This window comes from Cupressus sempervirens, chromosome 1 (genome assembly GCF_028749045.1).
Source record: "Cupressus sempervirens isolate cs-2001-9-10 chromosome 1, ASM2874904v1, whole genome shotgun sequence".
Taxonomy (NCBI): Eukaryota; Viridiplantae; Streptophyta; class Pinopsida; order Cupressales; family Cupressaceae; genus Cupressus; species Cupressus sempervirens.
In genome coordinates this window covers 796,664,418-796,683,389 of record NC_143118.1, presented here as the reverse complement: position 1 = coordinate 796,683,389, position 18,972 = coordinate 796,664,418, and the positions used below count along the sequence as shown (strand labels likewise).

At 36.7% G+C, this 18,972-nt stretch overlaps 1 long non-coding RNA gene across 1 annotated transcript in view; it reads left to right on the top strand.

The window, feature by feature from the left end:
* LOC149580280 (uncharacterized) overlaps positions 1-9,212 on the top strand; it is a 191,278-nt gene extending 182,066 nt beyond the window's left edge. The window contains exon 2 of the long non-coding RNA XR_016353479.1: positions 8,999-9,212. This is a non-coding gene — a long non-coding RNA (uncharacterized LOC149580280). The remainder of the gene's footprint in view (positions 1-8,998) is intronic.
* Positions 9,213-18,972: the final 9,760 nt, after the last annotated feature.

The following is an 18,972-nucleotide window of genomic DNA, read 5'->3' as shown; positions in this document are numbered from 1 at the left end:
ATAATTGGCATTTGTGTCTAATTCTACATCACTAACCTTCTCCACTATGTGTGTTAGTTGTTCAATGAGTGGCTTGGTCTCATCTAGAGTTGGTAGACTAAATGCATCTAAAAAGATGTCTTTGATGTCTAGCATTGCTTACTCCTTCCTTTACTTCCTTTTGAGTAGTTCCTGATGCTTCTTTCATACTAGGGCTTGTTGCAATATACCCATCTGCTCTATGGTCATTGTGTCATAATCAAATTTAGTTAATACAATCTCTTCATCAAGGTTCACATCTCCATATCAGATTACTTCTTCATCCTTTGATGAGCTTGGACTCGGCACTAAGATCTGCAATGGTGTTGCATCTATGCTCAACTTCTGAAAAGTATGACTTAAAGGTGTTCTAGATTCTAGTAAAGTTACCAGGGCTTGAATGGTAACTTTCTCCTTCAACTTTGGTGTCAACTCGATCTCTTTAGGCTTGTCCTTGTGTTCCACAATGGCTTGACTTGCACCTTGTACTTGTGTTGTAGGTGCAAAAAATATTATCTAACCTATTATGCTCTATGTTTCTGTAGTGGCTTGGTTTTGACTATATCCTTCTCAATTGTATCAACTTTTTCAATTATATCAACCTTTTCTAATGTAGCTTCAGGTACTTTATCCAAAGGTTGTACATAAGTGACTTGAGGGATGATAGTAGGTGGTTCTTGTGTATTCACCTCTTCCCTTGGAGTATCAGTCATTTCTTTCTGTAGTTCATCTACACTCACTAGAATAGGATTATCACATAGTTTTGCATGCAGTGTAGACTAATCATGTATCTTCTTGAGATCTTCCTCTATAAGGGGATTGATGTTTTGAGCTATGACATTAGAAACATCCTTAACTATTATTATTTCATTATTCTCACTTGTTAATTGTTGAGGGCTTACATTTTGCAATTATGTATTTGGTACACTTTGTTCTTCTTGCTAATTTGCCTCAGTAGTTGCCTTGTCATCTACTTGCATTTCTATCCCTCCCTCAATAGTATTGTCATTGCTATCATCTTCCTCATCATCTTTAACCTCTATGGGTTCTCATTCACCTTCCTTCACTATTGTAAGCCCATATGTTACTTTCCCCATCTGTGTGGACTTCTTAACAACATCTTTAATATAATTTTGCAAAATGCTAAAGACTTTGTATTTAGGTACAAACCTAACTTCTTATTTCTTCATAGCCTTAGAAATTTGTGCCTTACTGAGTTCAGGCATGACTTGGGCAAGTGAAGCCTCTGTTATTTTTCTCTCCAAGTTTAAACAATAATGCCACTTCTACTCAACTCTCTCATATAAGATTTTTGTCATAGAGTTAGCAATTTCTAGTGGAGATTTCTTAAAATTTTCCATCATGGCATATATAGCTTCCTCCATTTGATTTTCTCAATTCTCAACTTTACCAAGGTTATCAAAGTCAACATGTGAAAATCCTAACAAATTTGCATGTCTTAACATTCTCACATAGATTTTCTAAGTCTAATAAAGGATTGTGACTCACCACTTTGAACTGGGTATTTTCATCTAATTTTGTTTTCTCCTTATTAGATTCAACTTGTGCAATGTACTTCCTCCTCAGATTTTTCTATACACCACCTTCTTGCTTAGTTGGTTTAGCTTTCTCCTTTTCCTTTTGAGTAGTCACACATGCACTAGCCCTTGTAGTAGGTGTTGTAGGCTTGGCTTGGCTTGGCTTGATAGTTTTCTTAGCCCTTGCCATAGTTTGTTCCTTGGCCTTCCTCTTCTTTTGACTAGTAGGTGTAGGTGCTTCCTCAAATTCTTCTCCCTCAACATCTTCAACAACTTCTATCTCCTCCTTGTCCTAATATTATCTCATTCTTGTTGTTAATGTAAGTGGTGCTTGGGTTTGAGAGTCATCTTTCTCTTCATCCTCTTATTCCTCTTCTTCCTCCCACTCGACACTCACCAAACTTGGCTTTCAACTTCTTCACTAGCTTATATTTCTTCTTAATGATAGGGGTAGTCTTGAGTTCCATAGTTATTTTAGACTTTTCCAATTCATACTTTCCAAATGCCTTGGCATTTTTGTCCACCTCTTTTGCAAGTAATGTAGTAATAGTTGTAGAGGCTTCATCTACATTTATTTCATATCTTGAGGGTCTCAATCATCTTACCCTCAATGTAGCATCTTGAAAAAATGTATAGTTGACATCCACAAGAAAACATATATCATCATAATGCTTTTCTACTAGTGACACTAGAATTCTCAATCATTTCTTCATTGACTGCTTAAAGTCTTCAAAATAACTTATCATCACAAACTCAAAATTCTCACCTAATTGTTCAATGAACTCACCAATTTGTGTTGCCATTGACCTATGTTTTTTCCAACCAATTGTGCCAAATATAGGAAAAGTGTTTTGAACATAAAATAATATACATATCAAGATAGAACCAAATTTTCATTGTGTGCTCTTTGTCTTTCTTATTGCTCCTAGGTTCTCCATCAATTACTATAATTGTAGCTCTACAAGATCATATGTGTGATCTTTCTTAACAATTTTATAACCCACATCCACTGCAATACATGGCACACTATTCAATCTACTAGATTGGTAGAATTTGTGTGAAATAATCCTTACTACAAATTCTATCAAAGGATCAATAATGGTGTCGATAGTCATTCCTCTTTTATTCCACATGGCTCCTGTATTCTTTTCAATGACCTTTTCTGAATCACTTCTTAATGTCTTAGGCCAATCTAGGGTTGGATATCTTGTAACCCCATGGATTATCCTTTTGATTATCTTGATAGGTCCATTATCCAACCATAGTGAACCATCATTTATTATGTTTAATACTAAACTAATCCATTCTATTTTGAATACATTAAAAAAATCTAGGGCTCATGTTAACCCTTTCTTTTCTACAATTTTGTATTCTTCCCTTAGTCCACCATTATCATATAGTCTAACATATTCTTTCCTAATCTCCATATCACCAATGCTAAATTTTTTATAGTTATAGCATTTTTGAACATCTTGCACCATTAAAATGTTCAGTGGTATCATAAATAATGCACTTGAGGGGTCTTGTTTGTAAGCAATATTAGGTATGGCCTTGAATATAGGCTGGTTAACTTCATTAATAACCAATTAAACATTCAAAAAATCCTTACCCTCTACATTATTTGAACTAGATGCCATAATGCAAAACTCAGGTTTATGAAAATATAAACAGTGTAGCTCAACACTTGGTGAATGCCTTGCAAGATTTGATGAAATGATGTTGAATTGTTACACAAATCTTCTGCAATCACTTCTAATAAATTTCTAGATTGCCTCTCACCCACCTTTCTCTTTCTTGATTTTGAAATGATGAAAAATGAGTTGAAATCAATCAAATACCCTTTTGAAACCCTGCAATCAATGTTGAGTTCTTACACAACTATAAGCTTAGCATCAACCAATTTCAAGCTTACTCAACATCCATTAACATTTCATTCACTTGGAAACCATTACTAGCTTGGCATCAACTAGCTAGTTTATTAGCTTAGCATCCTCTAGCATTTTAGTTGGTAGACATAGGAAAATTTTCATGCTCACAAAAACATGAAAAACTTAAAGAATTTACTTGGATTCCTGATAACATCTTGCATCTTTGTTCTTTCTAATGTAATATTTTCAGTACTAAATCCTTTGGAACTAATGAAAGATATAACTTTTAAATATCAATCCCACATACCTCTTCATTTCTTTGTTTGATGAGGTGTGATCACCTAACTTATTGGGTGGAGTGATCCATTCTCCATTTGATGTGTTACAATCATCTTTCTTCTTCCATTTCTTGTTCATTTCATTTTTGACATTTTCAACATCTACCTTGCCTTTTCCTTTATCAAACTCAGAAATTGGTGCCTTTGAATTTGTTGGGCAATATCGACTAATGTTACTAGTCTTCAGATAGCTAAAACATTTGATTTGACTCAAGCACCTCTTATAGTTAGTGCCCTAATACAATTCTTAGGAACATGTGAACATGTCCATATTCTTGACAATAATGATAGCTATATATTGTATTACAATCCAAATTATAAGAATTTCTATTGTTCCTTACCTTTGTTTGCATGTTTGATGACCTCATGTGTTTGGATTTGCATTCAAAAGCTCTATGTCCATACTTCTGATAGTTATAACAATATCCTTCAAATCTTTGTGTGTGCATGGTCTAGGTTCTACATTCATGTACCTAATGACCTTGTTTTTTGCACTTATGATAGTGAACCATGCTCTTATGCTTGACATTCTGATTTGTAGTTATGCTCTTGCAAACATTAGTAGTATGTCCTTTCTTACCACAATTATGACAAGTAGGTTTGGAATTCTTACCTTTGTTGCTCCTTTCTTTAGAAATTTTTGATGACTCTCCTTCTTTAGTACTTGTGTATCCCAATCCAGATGTCTCATCATTGGATCTAGGAGATCTCAATAATTTCTCAAAGTATTTGATGGCTTCATTTGGGTTCTTTTAGAAAATTAATTTTCCCCTTTTAGGTCACTTTGCAATTGCTCATTTTGCAATTTCAATGTTGTTATCTCAATGCCCTTGACATTCAACTCATAGTTGGCATTCATCATTTGACTCAATGTATCCAATTGCATGTTGGAAATCTTGGTTAGCTCTAATGATTTCTCCTCTAGTCTATTGCTCAAAATTCTTTTTTTTTCTTCAATCATGGCTTTGTCTTCCATAGATTTCTTTTTCTGTTCATTTTTCTCACATAGTAGTATGGCTTGTGATTCTTGCTCTAACTTGAAATTTATGTTTTCTTTTGCTTGGACTCTATTCTTTTCCATTAGATTTGCAACTGCTGCATCAAATTGGTTTGAGTCTCCATCAACAAATAGCTTTGTAATGTCTATCTCTCTGTATTGTGTGTCATTCTCCTCAACAACAATTTCTTTCCTTCTATTCAAAGATTTCTTTATATCTTCTCTTGCTTGAATCAATTGATATAGAATGAGATGTATTTCAATCTCCTAATTCTCAATAGTCTTTCCCAACTTGTAGACTTCCATTTCCAAGATCTTTCCTCAAAGGTGCAAAGCTTCTCTTTCATAGAACAAGGCTTTGATACCAATTGTTAGAATTACAATAGGAAAAGTAAACTTCTGAAGAGGGCGGGGGTGGGCGAGTGGGGGTGTTGAATCAAAAATTTAAAATTTAATCAATAAAACTTTCACCACACATCCATCTCATGCATTCAATGAGTAAATTGAAATAACATGTAAAGCATGTACATCTAAAACATGTAAGAAAGTAAACATTCACACATGTATGGCACTAGATATGATTACCCAGAAACCCTCCAATGAGAAGGTAAAACAAAGGTGGGGATAAAACCTACAAATCTTCACTACTATAGTAATAAAGTGTATATAATTAAGGTTACAATTTTTTGATCATGATACATGATTTACCCTATGAAAGGTCTACCTGTTAAAGGCTTACAAAGATTGTTAGGTCTCACCCTATTAAAGGATCTCAACACCCTGTTAGAAGTATGCCTTGCTAAAGGAATTTAACTCACAATTAAGTAAGCACCTTGTTAGAGGATTTCAATATAGCCTGCTAGGAATACTCTATTAAGATATTTGAGTAATTCACCTACTAGAATGATTCAACAATGATCCTTTGATTAGCACTTGATTGCTTGATTATAGATCACCTCTAAACTAATGTATTCTCAATCCGTCTTGGTAAAATGTCTCTCTAATGTATGATCTTCTCTTCCTTTGTTCTCCTTTAATTGATTCTGCAATGCAATCTTAGATCATAACTCCTAAGTCACCACAAATGCTCTTTTTGCACAAGCAAACTTCTCTATTCACTCCTTCAGACACCACCTTCACACTCTTGATAGTTTAGGGTTTTTCTTCCTTAAGAAGACATAGGTGACTTCGGGTTAGGTATGAATCAAAGATTGTAATTCATCCATTTTTCCACTTAAACCTTCCCTTTTTCTAATTGGCTGCACGTAATTGCATTGGGAATCCAACATAAGATTTTTCCTTATCTCCAAAATTTCATAATTCAATCTTAAGTCAACTCAAAAATAATTTACGTAGTTGTTTGTGCCATTACAAACAATTGTAACAAAACTATTTGACTCGGCATATGAAGTCTCTGATGCTCGACGTATACTAAATTTTATACTAAGACTTGGCATCTGTATCACTCGACATGCACTACTTGCTTGGCTCTTGAATCACTTGGCATACACTATCTTCTCGACACTTGAGTGACTTGGCACATGAGTGGCTTGACACTCACTATGGACTTGGCATGCTCTATAATACACATGTTGTGCTCGACATGTATTACTTATTCGACATGAACTAAGTAAATGACATAAGTGTGTAGACACTCACTTGTCAAAACCAATCTAAGATCAACATGTGTAACATTACTATACAAACATCTCTGTAGGGTTTTTTGTGTTTCCATGTAGTAGTATGACCTTGCACAGATTGGCATAGTAGATCCATTCATGTTTTTGGTAGATTAGTTTTTACTGATTCCTTTCCATATTATTTTTGGTGTTGGAGTCCTAGGGTTTGCAAGTTACAAGACTATCTTGTTGACTGGTCTATGAAATAGTTCTCAGTGTTGTTTGCACAAAAATGCCTCTAACCTAATCACCCATGCTGGATAATGAATGAAACTAGGTGGGGTGATAGGTTCAAATATGTAGATATTGTTTTACTTTTTTTTTTCCATTTTTTTATGGTATTCCAAGCCAAACAATAAAGCCTACTAATTGCTAGGAGCAAGTGAGCTAGGGCAATTTTATAAATGTCAATGCAGGGCACACCCATGATCATGCTAAGGAAAACTAGTGCAATTTCTAGAAACCCTAGGATGTTAGGTTGAACATGCAAGTGGAATGGAAGCTTGTTGAGAAGTTTGAGGGGTCAAAGATATTTTTTTTTGCTAATTGGACAAAATGCCTAATGTTAAGGCTAAAACCTAGGGATTGGTACTAATTGGGGTTTTAAGTGTCATAGAGCCTTGAAAGTTTGGATTCTTGGTGTGCTAGGGGATACCTACTAGATTCCTAAGTTTATTTTGGGGATTTTTGGAAGAATTGAAAGAATGAGAGCAAAATAGGGTCATTAGACCTAATAGACAATAGGCCTAATTAGCCTATGTGAAGAGTTTGGAATTTCTTGGTGTTTTGTTGTGACTAGAAGTGGTGAGTGTAGATAGCTAAAAATCCTTTAGAAAATAAAGTATTTTTATTTTCTGAAAAAATTCCCTGATGACATCATCATTAATTAATTAATTAATTATTTAATTGATTTATTTTTATGCCATTAAATCCCTTTATCTTAATTAAAAATATTTAATTAAGGAATCCCACCCAAAAATGTTTAAATCTTATTTAAACATTATTTTCTTATTTATTAATTATTTAATTAATAAATTGACCAAAAATCCCAAAATAAATAATTTATTTATTTTTTGCCCAAAACTTGGCCAATTTCCTTAAGACCACTAACCTCTTCTAGAATCTTCTAATCCTTCTTTAATTTTGATTAAAGGCTAATCCCATCATTTCCTAACCCTAATCCCAACTCAGAATATTTAATTAAGATTAAATATTAGTCCTCATGTTTATTAAAAATATTTTAATAAATATCTCCTCAACTCAAACCCTTGAAATAAATAGAACTTTATTTATTTCTAAAAACCTTTTTTATCCTCATCCAAGGCCTAGACTCTTCTAGAAGATGTCAATCCTTATCTTTGAATCTAATCCTAATTCCCCCTCTAACCTTGTTGCATTCCCTAAAAAAACTTAGCCAACTCCTAAGCTAATCCTAATCCCTCTTCTAATCATGTGCACAACTTAAGCAAGGGTTAAGAATTGCTAACCCAAACCAAAGTCAACAATCTCATCCTCCTTGCAACCATCTCTATTTATGACCCAACCATCTCTATTTGACCCAACCATCCCTCTTTATGGCTCAACCTCCCTCATTACTCCTTTGACCAACCCTTATCCTATCCTCTCACATGCAATCACCCTGTGACATGTGTCACCTCCTAATTGGCTTCAAACAAGCACAATCCATGTGCTCCCCTTTGAGTGCATCCTAGCCTTCTCTCATCATCTTGCCATCACCGTCCATCCCTCTACCCCTTGGCCTATAAATAGAAGCCTCTCCCTTCACTAAAATCATCCACTTTTGAAGCAAACTTATAATGCTATTTTGAGAGCCTAAAAACTACCAAAATACTATTATAATGCTGAAACCCCTCCATACCTTCATTGTTGAATCATTCATCCACACTCATATTTGATTATCACTCATCCACTTGGAGCTTGAACACATTGTGAGCATACATCCGCTATCCATCAGGGACATAGCTTCGTCATCATGAGAAGCACTTGAGGAGTTTACTGTCTTTGCTCTTCTTTCCTCAATTTTGTCTTCTTTGGTCCTATCTTAAGTGTTTACTTGTTTTTAGTATTGAGAATGCTTTTTATAGATTAGTGTTCATTTTACTCTACTAAAATAAGTGATACATTTTGGCATGCTCGGTGGGACCCCACTATCGGTCATTCATTCATCCATTTCAATCCATATTCAATCCATTTTTTTGTTTGTTTACAAACTAACGATCTAATGTTTTTTGTTGTTTGAGGGTGTTGCAAGGTGTTTTGCTTGTTTATGTAGGTTGAAAGATACATTTAGGAAGAAAACATATCCTAAAATACCAAAAAATTAAAAATTAAAAAAATCTCATCTTCTCTCTTCTTCAAATTTTCTTTAAAAAAAAAAAAAACTAAAAAAACTATTTTTTATTTTTTATTTTTATGGGTACACCTTTTTTTTGTGAAAGTTTGGTAAAAATATGCATATTCATATATATGTATTTAAAAAAAAAAAAAAAAATTCAAAAAAATGTAAAATACATGCCTGTCTTTTTCAATTTTTTTGTAGGTACCATCCAGACCAACCTGGCAGCCACCAGAATGCCATTCCTAGTCACAACCCATGGCATTTGAAGACCACCAACACCGCTGCACTCATTCATTGGGTTCTAGCCATTGTAGTAAAACATCATCATATTAAGTCACTATCTAATCATGCATAGTCCACGCCCATTGGATCTGCCATGTTAGCAGGTCAATTTTTTTTATGCCTATGATAGCCATATAGCCTTGAAATTTAAAGTTACACTTTGATGATGTCAGCACGACATCATTTCTACATGCCATTTTAAGTCTTGAGAAGCAAAATTTGGTGTTTTGCTCATAACTTGAGCATATAGACTCCGTTTTCAGAAAATGAAATATCATCAAAAAGCTGGTTCTGAGCCTGTCATGATGGTATTGGTTTTTATCATATTTTACAGCCTTTTATATACTTATTTTCACTATCAATGATTGAACTTTGGTGATTTTTGCAAGGATATTTGCTAACTCATGCATTGTTGGTTGAAGACTTCTATGAAACCACTAACCATGTTTCTTGCAAGTTCTCCTTACATGGTTTAAAGCTCTTGGAAAATGAACTTGAATGTTTAAACACTTGTCTTTGAATGCATGTTGCTAAAATAAAATCTTGAATGCCATGGATTAAAATATAACATTTTCATTGGAATGCATGATCAACACAATCTTGGATGCTAAAGGTTAAAAAGAATGAATGCGATGAACATTTGATTTTGGGTATTAAAGAACATTGCAAATCAACAAACTTCAACCTTGGTGCTTAAAATGAACTTTATTCAATATTGAATGCTCTAAAGTCAAAATGTTCTTATTCCCTCCTTTTTAAAAGCTTTCATGTGCATGAATTTCTTATGTTGATGAACTCTCAATTTCCATTATGTTGACGACATTGTCAAGTTGGAATGAACATTGTATGCCATAATCACAAGTGTCTTCAATCATAGCTTACAAAATCTAAATCATCAATTGGAATGAATGTGTGTCTTTTAAAACCAAGATCACATATGTGGATCTTTTTTAACTCTTTTTAGGAGGCCTTCTTGGGGATTTCATCACCCCTTGGGATGACCTCATCTCTAGCATTCTGGCAGAGTATAAACATTGGGAGGTGAATCGAAAGACACCTTTCTTGGAAGAAAAATCTTGTCACTCTTGGCTAAGCCCCAAAGAACTTTATACCTTTGGGAAGTGAAGGTGGAGATTTGGGTTACCGTCTCCTCCTAGCTAAGTGGCATTATTTTCTTTCATCTATAGATTTGGGCCTCACATACCTTGTGTATATTGAGGACACCTCTAGCTAATCTTGTATATCCTAGCAAACATCTTATAGGGCTATTGGTGTGTTTGATGTGCTTGAGTGTTAAAAAATCCTCCCCATGTTTCAAAAACAATCAAGACCTTTTGCTAAAGAGATCACTTATACACCATTCACAACAGTTGTTAGCAAGTCCTTTTGCAACAATCCTAAGTCTAGTTTGTTCCACTTTATCCCTCGGTAAGTCATTCAACCCCAATGAAAGGCATACTTGGCATAGTTACTGCCTCATAAAAGGTTCATCCACAACTTCCAAAGCATTGTTGTCATAATCACACCCTTTCCTACATCATTCTAAGTCTTCCATCAAGTCTTCCTTATCCTGAGATAGCTAAAGTCTTCTTAGTCATCTCCCCACCCTATTTCCATATCCTTTGGAGTCAGTCTTTCCTTTCATCATGAGCTTAATCCAAATCCAAATCTAAGCTTCCGAACTTATCCTATCCATCCATATACATCCTTCATCCCCATACAACTCATCATTAAAACATAATGTCACAATCCTATTACAATGAGTTTGGTCAACTCACCTTTTCTCCCACCCCATCCTATTCCAATGATGATGATGATCTTGTCAACTATGATGGGTACATTGAAAGCCTTAGAGATATTACTCCCAACATCCTCCAAAATCCAAACATTCCTCCCAACTACTCCATCCTTCCTCCATGCAACCCACTAGTACTCCCTACCATACCTTTGACAAGGGAAATCCATTATTATCCTCATCCTTACCTCTTCCTTATATTGTGCCTGTATATTCCTCTTATACATCAGTCATATCTCCATCTTCCTCTACCTTCATCTCCCAACCTCCACCATTCCAGAACAATTCTAGTAGCTACATCCCTAGCCCAAATCCACCATCCCAATATCCTTCAAACCCCTTTCCAAATACTCCAATCAATCCTAGTCATATAACACATCACCTCAATCCCCTTACTCCTCCTAGTCCAACACACTTGTCTCCAAGGAATTTTACAAGGAAACCCAAAGCAAATCCATTTCCCACACCCATCATTCCTCTTACATCATCCTATCGCTACTATCCCTATCGCATCCACCCCACTTATCAAACCCCTTCCATCTCCTACCTCCCATCCATTGAATCCCTCCAAATCCTATCCACATCACCTCCTCCTAGCATTACCCCAATCACATGTAACAAACCTACTGAGTCCATTCCGCATCAACCCATCCCCATTGAAGAACCTCCTACCCATCCATCTACCACACTTAAAGAAAGAATCCATACTTATCCTATCATACCATCCACTCCCACCCATTCCTGTCAAGATCTTGTCCAAAAGCATGTTGAAATATCCCTCGACACAACAAAAGATCCCACCATCCCACTTATTCCCCTACATGATCTTGTTTTACGATCCCCTCCATATCTGAATCCTACCATCTTACCTACTCCATCTCAAGATCCATTCCCATCACTCCATCCAAATCAAGATCATATCCTTCCATCCCCTCTACTCCATGATCATACATCTCCCATAATCCATAATGATAGATCCATTGGAGAAGAACTAACTATCATATATGAAGCTTCAACTCCTTTAGCTAATAATGGACTCACATCTTGTGTTCAAATAATGAACATCATATTAAAGAAAGAAATAAAAATGTATCTCTAGATGTTGGTATCCCCACTATTCCTACATGGTCACAAGTCCTTCCATCTCCACCCCAAAGTTCCCATCCATCTTATTCCGCATCTATTTTGGGCCCTTATCCTACTCCTTATCTCCAACCCTCCATTTTGGGTCCATATATCCCTTATCTAAATCCCACACCCTTTCCATCCATTTTGGGTCCTTATATACCTAATATGAATCCTTTATCCCCTCCATATATGTTGGGACCTACACTTCCTTGTTTCCATCTGTTTTAGGCCCACATCCTTCATTCCCTCCATCCATCTTGGGAAATTATATCCATCCATATCTTGTATTCCAATCCATCATTCCATCCCCTCATATCCATAAGCTAGATCATCAAAGGCACTCATCCTTGAATTCCTTCCAACCTTCAAATTCTATCATTCCATCCATAATCCCTCCATATCCCCTATCCTCTTGTTCCCATACCATGGCTAATAGAAGAAAATTGGATGCTGAAATTAAAGTGCATAAATCCAAAAATCTACAAAATCCAAGTTTTGACATGTCCCTTCTAAAATACATGTTCCAAAAGTGAAACATGTAATCCTAATCAAAGAAAAAGTCAAGAGGCCACAAAGGCCCAAGCTACAAAAGTCAAAAATCATGTGGATACCTAAGATGCTCATAAAAGAATTGCATCTCAAAGAAAAATCTCAATTGGCATCCATTCATGCTACTCAAAAAGCCTCATCCATTCATCCTTTATCCAAATCTCCATATGTACATCCTTCGTCCCCCCAATCCACTCTTAGCCCATATGCTTCTTATCCTAAAATTCCCATCCTCCATATTCCAACTCTACTTTTAGTCCTTATCTTTCTACTCCTCCATTTTTTCCTCAACCTTGCTCAATACCATATTTCCCACTATTTCATCACCTTTTAGGGTGTGTGTCGATGATGATCCTTCCATATTCCTCATTCATTTACCCACAAGCCTCATATCTTTCTATCCCTTACCGGCCAACTCTCAACTATCGTTCTACTTGTATAATCTAATCGTTTTCAACTCCCTCCATTCCTACCAACATCTATGAGTCAAAATGCATCCAAAAAAAAAAAAAAAAATCCATTGGTGAAAACTTGGCAATTCAAGTGCCATGGATAAGTACCATGATGAAAACTTGGCAAACAAGTGTCATGCGTAATCCCTTTATCCAAATGCTCTATACACTTGGGGGCATGTTCCATCACCCACCATACCCACCACATTTTATCCATTTCACCCTCCATCCTCCTTCAGATCTTGATAAAAATAAAGTCCACCACTAGATACATGCTTTTGGTCATCCTTTTGACATCCATTCCCCATTGAAGTTTGCCTCCACCTATCCCTCATCCTCATCCATTGAATATTATTATCCCCTATCTTCCTTGCTCCTTCACCTTTTCTATCCTAGCTTCCCTCTACACCATCCACTCCACCCCTCTATCCTATCACATGCCTCATAAAAAAACTCCTCCTAGTTTCCATATATCTCCCTTATCCTCTTATTGACCAATCTTCCATCCTATCACTTCCCTCATAAACCCTCCCCTTGAATCACATAGACTAGGGGCACTATATTCCCTGGATATCATGTCGTGTTCATCCTTCTTTTGCCCCCATCCTAGCCCTATGTTTTCTCTTGTCATTCCCAAAACCACTCATTCCCTTTTCTTCTATCCTTGCACTTCTCACCATCTCTTCATCTTTCCCTCACTTGGTACATCCCTTGTCATTGGTATCTAGCTCTTGGCTATCCCCATATACTCCAATGTCATCTATAAACTCCCTTCATTGTACCTCACATGGTCTTGGTTACCCCCATATTCCACCAAATCTCGCTCACATCCTCTGTTTTACCCCCACAGACCCAAAAATCACTCAAAAATACCAAAAAATAAAAATAAATTTTTTTTTTTTCCAAAAAATTATCAAAAACATTCATAAATCATCCCAAAAAAAAAAGAGCTTCCTCCTCTCACAATCCTTTCACACAGACCTTACTTTCCACAATAAAGACCTTGAAATGAGACAAAAACTTTTCATAGACCCTACACAATGAGAAACAAATAGACTTACAACCCTTTCACATAGACCTCTCGAAGAGAATCTTTTGGAGTTGTAACCATTTGCAAGGCCCATGCCAATTGCCTCACACCATAAAAGGAGAACCAACCCCATCACTCCTCTACTGACCATCAATACATCTAGAAAATGAAGCCAAACTCTCTCTTCAATGTCCTCCATTGGATGGCTAGAGGATTATGCACAAACCACCCCAAAATCAAACCCACAAGGATGGAGGGAAAGACAATGTTGATAGCCACAACAGCTACCCAAACTACCCAAAAATACGAAAAAAATTCATAAACTACCCAAAAATACCAAAGAAATTCATAAACTATCCAAAAATACCAAAAAAATTCATAAACTACCCAAAAATACCAAAAAAATTCATAAACTACCCAAAAATACCCAAAAAATTCAAAAATCACCCAAAAATACCTAAAAAATTCAAAAATTACCCAAACAATATCAAAAAAAATAAAATAACATTCTAAAGCATTCAAAAGGGGGTCATAAATGCCAAATATGGCGATAAAAGCTTGAAACATTAAGACACTACCCCAAAATTCCTCTCAAAATTTTGATATTAAGAAATTGATATTAAGAAGCGTGGTAATGTCCTGAAACATAATTCCAGACTTAGGAAAATTCAGCACAACTCGGATAGCGAAAGAGATGCCATAAAGCCAATTGTCGCCTTCCTTCCATGCACCATTATTAATGTGAATCAAGAAGGATTTTTAGTCTTACTTAAGTTGTAGTGGCCATGATTTGTCTACTCACCTTCAAAAAATATATCAATAGTGTCTCGTAAGGCCATGTGTCCTTTTTGGACCCCTCTAGCACCTTTTTTAGGCCTAAAAGATTTTTTTCAAAGCCCACGTGTCCTTTTTGGACCCCTCTAGCGCCTTTTTAGGCCTAAAAGCTTTCTTCAAGGCCCACGTGTCCTTTTTGGCCCCCTCTAGCACCTTTTTAGGCCTAAAAGCTTTTTTTCAAGGCCCACGTGTCCTTTTTGGACTCCTATAGTGCCTTTTTAGGCCTTAAATGCTTTTCAAGGCCCAAGTGTCCTTTTTGGACCACTCTAGCGCCTTTTTAGGCCTTAAATGCTTTTTCAAGGCCCATGTGTCCTTTTTGGACCCCTCTATTACCTTTTTAGGCCTAAAAGCTTTTTTTCAAAGCCCACGTGTCCTTTTTGGACACCTCAAGCACCTTTTTTAGGCCTGAAAGCTTTTTTTCAAAGCCCAAGTGTCCTTTTTGGACCCCTCAAGCACCTTTTTCCACTTTAAAAATGCCTTTATAGGCCCAAGCGCCTTTTTTTTTGGCCCCCAAAATGCCTTTTTAGGCTCAAAGCACTTTTTTCAATGCCCTATTTTGACCTTTTCAAGCCCCAAAAATGTCTTTATAGGCCCAAGCACTTTTTTTCAAGCATCCAAACTGCCTTTTTCTGCCCAAACGCCTTTTTCAAGGTCTTATTTTGACCTTTTTCGGCCCCTGAGACATCTTTTCAGGCTCAAATGCCTTTTTTAGGCCCTTGAGACATCTTTTTTGGCCCACATGCCTTTTTCAAGGCCCTCTTTTGGTCTTTTCAAGACCCTGTTTGAACTCTTTTGGCCATCACCAGCCTTGCATAGGTCCCAATGCCTTTTCCACGCCTCATAAACATTCATCTCATCACACACCTAGAGAAACATCCCCACATTTTGTCTTATTATTGTCTGTCACACTTGCTAAATCTACACAGACATTCTCACCTACAAGTCATGGTTACCCTTACTCTACTGATTGTATTGTTCCCACTTTTACAAGAGTCAAACTATTTCATTATTTATCCCAAAAACACAAAAACATTCAAATATATATCAAACATCCCAAAAATATTTAAATATTTGACAAAAACACAAAAACATCCATATATCTTCCATAAAATCCCAACAAAAAAACATGAGATTGCATTACAAACAACATTCATTGTCCCTTTGATTGCCATGACAAAAAGCACAAACTTTCTATTCTCCTACGAAAAAAACAACAACATTCCATTTAACTAATAATGTTTGGTAGATTTTTTATTCTAGCCTCCTTGGGGGAGGTGGCAAGATAGGGTGTCCAATCAATGACATTCCTTCAAACCCAGTCCCAGATGATGATGCCCCTGGAGTCATCCTCACACCTACCCAAAGTGTATCCATAGGGATCAGGATGTTACCATGCCTCAAGAGGGTGTTTATCTGCTCCATAAAATGTTTCTCAGCGTATACAACTCCTCTCCTTTGCTCCAAAGGGACTGCTTGGTGATATAATCCCATGGAGTATGCCGCCTCTCGTGCAACCCTCACTAATTGCTCCATGACATCTTTCATTTCTATCCGTAGTCTTTTTGCTCCTGTAATAGTTGTTGTCCTCCACACAATATCACGTTCTCTTTCATATCTATTTGCTAGAATTTAATTGACTCCCTCTCATATTTCACTGTATTCAATTGATTTTGGTACCATGTAATGAGCACATTACTTGCATTCAGCTACTCTTGTGACCTCTGCGCTAAACTATTAGTCTGCACTGCTAACTCCCTAAATGTTTCTACTTGCGATCGCAGGAGCACTAATTCATTTTAACATCTCTCCATCGCCGCTGTCTCAGCTGCCAAAGTCACCTCCAAAGTCTCCACTCTTGTTTGCTCCATCATTAACATCATCCCTAGGGACTCAGCTTCCATCCATGCACCATCCTCTCGTGCTCTTTCAATCAGGCCTTGAAAGAAATTTGCATCTTTCTCTACCTAGTCAGCTCGTTCTCTTTCCACTACCAATGCTTTCTCCATCACCACAGACGCATCATGAGCCACTTGTACTGCAACATTAGATTGCAATTCTTGAAATGGCTAAAATATAGACAACATTGGGTCACCCTTTTGTTCCCCAGAGCTCTACATCATATCCCCTAAACTTCTTTTTCCCTTCTTCCATATGATCGATATTGGTCGCATCACAGATCTTTGTTCCCCTTCTGGAAGAGTCTCTTCTATAGATGGCTGATCTTTTGCACTTTCTCTCTCTACCAATATGCCCCCACTTGGTAAGTTTGTCTCCTTCTCTCTTTCCCTCACCTCTATTTGTTTCATCGCACCAGCAAGGTTGGATTTTCTTCTTCCTCTTCTGGTTGATTTTGAGCCTCCACCACTCCCCGATCGCAATGTCGCACATTGTTGGCTCTACTTTACACCCTGCTTCTACCCCTTCAACCATTTCCTTTGTCCTTGGCTTTCATTTTCTTTTTCACTCCATCCCCTCATTCCTTCTTCTATCACCTTTGGCATTTTCTACCTCTGCTCTTGCGAATCAGCCATTGGTATTTCACTCACAACTTAATTCTTCGCTCATACTTTTCTTATGCTTTAGCTAACACTTCTTTTTGTTAGGCTTTCATCAAATTCACTCACCTTTTATAGAACCAACAACATTCTCCATAGCTTCCATTACACACTATCCATATCTTCGGCAACAAGCTTCAATACCCACCATCATAATAGTCAAGTAGGCAACTACTTCTGTCCTTTCCACACCTCACCTCCCCTATAGTAACAATATGCTATATCCTACCTCTTTCCACTAGCTTCTTAATGCTTTTCATTGCACCATCTCCTCATCCCTAGATTTTCTTCTGCTAACCTTCTCATCTTCGTCTTTCCCACCACTATCCTATCACGTTGAGCTTTTGTATGGTAATCCCTTGTAAATACTTTGGTTTGTCCATTGTACCATCCTTGCATGTCAGTCCTTCACATGGTACCATTGTATATCTCTCATCTCTTCGTGTTAGTTCATGCTTGATCATAACTTGCAATTCTCTTGGTTAGGTGCTTTAGCAAATCCTCATACGAGATCCCTTGTCATCAAAATGTTTTCCTAAAGAGTTTTGATTGCCTAGCTCATCCTAGTCCTCGATATTACTAATAGATCTTTGTAGGATGCATCCTTCCTCTCATCTGATCTTGGTCTGTCAGTATCCAGTCCTACCGATCTCTTTGGCAAAAGGTTACTTTTTCATGGATTTACATTTTCTTTCAATTTATTTTCTTTTCAGGATTTCAAAGTTTGGTTCTTAAAAACTATCTCTTCAAGGTGATTTGGGTTGTTCCCTCCTCATGGTCACCATGATATTTTATATCATGGTGTGCTATGAATGGGGCAATTCAAGAGCAAGGTTTTGATCAGGTCTTTTTCTTTTTTCTTTTTTGCTTGTGAGTCAGTCGGATATGACCCTTGCATAGTCCAAACATGTGATCACTCATGGTTACATGATGCACTTGGAAAATATTGTTTTCTTGTGGGTTACCCAGTATCATTTCCACTTTGATTCTTTCAGGATTCATGTGTGATGCTGGGGCAATCCTTGCATGTTTGTTTTGTGTCAGTCCTATGTAATATTGGTAACAAGGCCTTGATGTTCTTAGTAACCTTGGCATATCCCTAATATTCATATATCAAAATAAGTGCTCAACTACATAGTGGTGCTTCCCTTTGGAACACCCACATGCTCAAGCTTCAATAGATTCCTTAATACTCCCATCTTATCAAAACATCCCATCCTATCCAAGCATCCCATCGAACTAGTCTTACAATCATGATCTAATAGTTTTATCCATATCACAATCATATCTCCTATCAATCGCATGGTATCTAATCTTGTATCAATCATAATCATACCTCCTCTATCAATCATAATCCTAGTTCCTTCCTCAATCATCATCGAGGTTCCTTCATCAATCATAATCCTAGTTCCTTCCTCAATCATCATCCTAGTTCCTTCATCAATCATAATCCTATTTCCTTCATCAATCATAATCCTAGTTCCTTTATCAATCATAATCTTAGCTCCTTCATCAATCATAATCATATCTCTTTCATTCATCATAATCAT